The following is a 5,278-nucleotide window of genomic DNA, read 5'->3' as shown; positions in this document are numbered from 1 at the left end:
GTTAGTAATTCAAGGCACTTAACATGATGCTATAAGATACAAGTACAGTAACGTTAAACAATGTAATATATGCCCCATGTATTAGCTGTTTCCCAGTTCCCCTGATTCTGGTTGTCAACAGAAGCTATAAGCTGTTCATTTGAGAAATCTAGAAAACGCTACATTATCCTAAACTGTAGCTCCCATACTGTATATTAAGTCTCTAGACATGTTCATCACAATATATTTACTAACTTGCATTCTTCATCTCCTTTTTCCTTCCACAACCTAATCCTGGTAATCATTGTATACAAATTTGACCTTTCATAAGATTCTAAATAAAAAATCCTGAAATATTTTTTATTCTAACTCTTCCTTGCTTTACCTACACACAGTGTCCTCTATATCTATCCATACTGTGGCAAATAGAAAGATGCCTTCCTTTATAGGACCAAGTAATAGTCCTGTGTGTGTGTGTGTGTGTGTGTGTGTGTGTGTATAAACCATTTTTATTCACCCATCCCACCAAGGGGCACTGTACCACTTATTTTTTTTGTTGTTGTTGCTGTTATATAACACCATGACCAAAGTGACTTATGGAAGAAAGAGGGCTTTTTTTTTTGGCTTATGAATCCAGAAGGATGAGATCCATTAAGGTGGGAAGGTACGGCAGCAAGAAACAAGACATGGTGGCAAGAGAGGAAATCAGACAATTCACATCTTCAACCTCAAACGTGAAGCAGAGAAAGCAAACTGGAAGTGAGGGAAGGTTATGAACTCTCAATCTTGGCCCCAGTCACAGAATTCTGTCACTACCTCTTAAAGATTCCGTGGATTCTACCAACTGGGAACCAAATACTTGAGCTTATGTGGGACATTCTCATTCAGCCACCACAGACCTAGTTTGTTTCCAGGATCATAGCTATCTGAATATTGCTGCAATGAATATGGAAGTACAGTTATTCTTATGAAGTAATGGTTTTCCCATAGGGGCCATATACCCAGAAAATATTATGGGTCATATGCTTTTTACATTTTTAATGTCTTTAGGAATCTTCACCCTGCTTTCCATAATGATCTTACCAATCTACACTTCCATCCATAGTATAAAAGGGGTCTCTTTCCTCCACACTGTCCGCAGCACTGTTGCCTCCAACATTTTTTTATAGTGATCCTAACAGCTGTGTGGTGACATCTCAATGTGTTTTTGATTTCTACCTCCCTGATGATTAGGGATTTTTAAATTCCCAATCCTACAGAATATGTGAGGTTTTGAATAAGTATGTTCTTAGAACTATCAAAACATGTCTATCTAGAAAATAATTCAAAGAATAATGTAGCTTTCAAATAAAATAGCTTTATAACACATTTTTATCTTCTCACTAAAATGATATGCATGTCTTATCTATCACAAGGTAATTAGAGAAAATACTGACAAGTCACATATTAGGTACAGTGTAGTATACAGAATGTATAGATAAACTTTAGAAATAAACCATGAAAGCCACAAAAAATCTACTAATTTAAATGTCAAAAGACTTTAATAGACATGTTTCCAAAGAAGATATGCAGATTTCCAATATAGTTAGTGCATATTTTTATTTAAAACACAAACTACAATGAAATATTACTGTGAACATAGCAGAAAAGATATGATATACCAACTTAGAATAACAAGTGGCAATGAAGATGTGAATAAAAATCTCATACATTACTACTGAAAATGTAAAATGGTGAAGCCACTGTAAGAAAAGTTAAGAATTTATGCAGAAGGTTTAAAAGCAAAATTACTATATAATCATGTGTTGTTCTCTTATATATATAGTGGCAAAAAAGTATAAAAACACCAAATATCCATCAACAAAGAAATAGATTCTAAAATTGTGATATATTCATGCAATGGAATAAATCTTCAAACTATACCAAATGAAAGCAGTCAGGCAGTAAAGGTCACATGCCATCATAAGGTAGTCCTTGAAGCCAGAGAGTAGAATGGAATGGACTGCATAATATGCAGATATATAGTGGCAAAAAAGTATAAAAACACCAAATATCCATCAACAAAGAAATAGATTCTAAAATTGTGATATATTCATGCAATGGAATAAATCTTCAAACTATACCAAATGAAAGCAGTCAGGCAGTAAAGGTCACATGCCATCATAAGGTAGTCCTTGAAGCCAGAGAGTAGAATGGAATGGACTGCATAATATGCAGTGCTTCTTTGAGTGATGATGCAGTGTTTTTAAATAGATGGGAGTTGAAAGCCAGAGAACACAGTGAAATTATCAAATGTCACAAAGTCGTTCTCTACAGGAGTGCTTCTGTTCTGACATGTGAATTACCTTTAAAAATAAAAGTCAGATGATACTTTTACATGAGCTTGGATTCTATTGCCCATTATTTTGGAAACCTTTTTCAATTAATTTTTTAATAAAATACAAAATAGGTATCATTATTAAATTTTCATACATACATATATGTCAATCAGTCTCCCTCTACTACTGGCCCTCTTCCTCTGTCTTCTCTCATGTTGAACTCCTTCCTCCTTCTAAGTGCTCTGTCTGCCTTCTACTTCCATGTCATACACATACAGACTGAATAATAAATCATACAATAAGTTCATTGTATACAAATATTCACACAGTCTACACACATGCACATATTAAATCCAGATTCATCATATGAGAGAGTATGTAATATTTTTACTTTACTTCCCCTTAGGCTCTCTTGTTCCCACTACCTTCAGATGCTCTGTTATCTCCCTCTCCCTTTAGTCCCCCTTCTATTGTCATGTTATATACATATATGCACTTGGGCTTAAATCTAGACTCCAAATGTGAGGAAAAAGCATCCAATGCTTTCATCTTTCTTTTCCCCAACAGTCTTCCCTGTTCTTATACTCCCTTCAGGGATTTTTTTTAAAATCTCTGCATCTTCAAATTCTCCTCATAGTTCCAGGAACTTTATCAAAATATAATTCAAATGCCACAAAATTCTTCCATTAAAATGTTTTAAGTACACACACCTACTTGTACATCCATTACTGTATTCTACATTTATAACATTTTCCCAAGCCATTACCAGTAAGACCTGGTGCCCACAGTATTCTCTCCTTGTCTTGCTTTGAACAACACTAATCTACTTTCTCTGACCATAAGTCTGCTAATTCTGGACATTTTATGTAAATCACACCATGTACTATGTGGTACCCCGTGTCTGCCTTTGTGTCCAGTGCATGATAAATTCAACATTTGTATTTTTTGGCCAATTGATGGACATTAGATTTGTTTACACCTATATGCTGCTATGAACATTTATGTATAAGTTTTGGGGGTAGACATGTGTTTTTAATTCACCTAATGATATAGCTTGGAAGAGAATACTGAGATATGGTATAAGTCCATATTTAATATTTTGAGGCTATACCAAACTTTAAGAGAGTGACTGCACTGTTTTACAATTCTCTGTTGAATATGCTTCAAATTCTTTCTCTGTATTATAATTTTCATATTTTTTAGTTAGTAGAAAATGGTCATGTATCACATCTCATCATTTTAGGATGTACATACATTGCAGGTCTTAGAATTAAAAGGAAGTGACAGTCTAAAATGGAAAATAGTGATTAAAATGAACTAAAAAATAAAGTCATATTTCTTGAATAAATTGATTTGCAGACATGGAAATCTGCACTTAATATATAAAAATAGAATTAGAATACTGCTATACACATAGAGGTTAAAAATGAATGGTACTTTATTTAGAAATCATGGAGGTTTTATTGCAGAAGATGATATATTTTTAGAAATCATTGATGAGTCTATAAAATTAGTTGTACAAAAGGTGGGAGCCAGAGGACTTTGGCAAGCTTGTGAAGTGATGGTCCAGTAGGAAAGCTGGACATTTGACAGAGACAACTGAATGCAAACAAGAAGATGGAAAGAACAGTACACATATTTTTTTTAATTTTGGATGGAGAGATTTAAGTATAATCTTGGTCCAAATTTGTAGGGGATGTGGAAAGCTATGATGTAGTGTGAAGGAAGCAGGTGGTAAGGTTACAGTGCAGGTCAAGCTGAGGATTTAACAGCAGTTTGGAGAAATTACTGGAGTCTGGTAGGACTACATGCTGCAAGAGAAAAGATTTTAAATCAGGCCAGGTGGAAGATGCTGGCTCTGAGGTTTGGCAGCTTGTGTGCTTGGTTAAGAGAATGATTGATAAAAGTCTACGTATTATTAAAAAGCTGATTGGAAAAATGTTTACAGTACAATAGAAAATGGGCTCTTGTGAGGACAGACTTCAGTCCTCTGTTGTGTCTTTTATAAAGATTGATGAGAAAGTTAAGAAAATCAATTTTGATGATTAAAGAAGCTCTCTCCTCCAGCCGTCTAGACTGGGTCTGTTGTCCCCAAACATCCTTGGCGATAGAAATACCTGGCAGCACAAGGAAATATCTTTCACTAAACAGAAGGTTTTTCAAAGACCATTCAGACAAGCAAATGGCTACCTAATTAACCAAACTGGGAACTATTCCAAACATTTACAAAATTACTGTATTCAATGCCTACAGGCACATCCCAAGCTTCTTTCATGGGCTTTCTCTCCTTTTACCTTCTCTAGAACAGCCCACCATTTTCCTAGGTGGCATTTTAGCACACTTTTGTTTTCTGTTCTAGACAAAGCATGACTGACAGTGATAAAGAAAAAGATTATATGTTAATTCTCCCCACTAAAAAAAAATAAATGAAAAAGACATGTTCGGATGTCCCATGTTCAGATGTTCCATGGAGACTGGGGTATGAATTCCAAACTATTCATTTAAATGAATTTACTTCATCCTTTGTTTAGTTATGTATGCAACCTGAACCTCTCACAATGCAGAAGACATATAATTACTACATGCATTATAATTCTAAAAATCATTTAAAATCCTTTCCAAATGATTTCAAAAATCATCATCATGTTTTATTCAGTCCCAAGTCTACTCTCTAAAATATAAAGTAGATACAGATGGATAGGTAGATAGATAGATGATAGATTGATAAATAATATCTTATGCCTTGACAAAAAAGATATGGCTGCTTGCTATTTTTGTATTAATTCACAAAACTAAACAAGATAAGCTAAAAGGAGCTTTTGCCCAGAATTCACTGAATATCTATTAAAGGCCTTCTTTTATTTCCTTAGGTTCTTGATGATCTCTGGTTTCCTTTTCTTTCCTGTTTTGGGGATTATTCATAGATCAGAAAAATCACCATGATCTGATATTTCAGATAATTCTACTGAATTCATAACCAA

Source organism: Nannospalax galili, unplaced genomic scaffold (assembly GCF_000622305.1).
Source record: "Nannospalax galili isolate Female #2095 unplaced genomic scaffold, S.galili_v1.0 scaffold16, whole genome shotgun sequence".
Classification (NCBI taxonomy): Eukaryota; Metazoa; Chordata; class Mammalia; order Rodentia; family Spalacidae; genus Nannospalax; species Nannospalax galili.
This window is presented reverse-complemented; position numbering follows the sequence as displayed.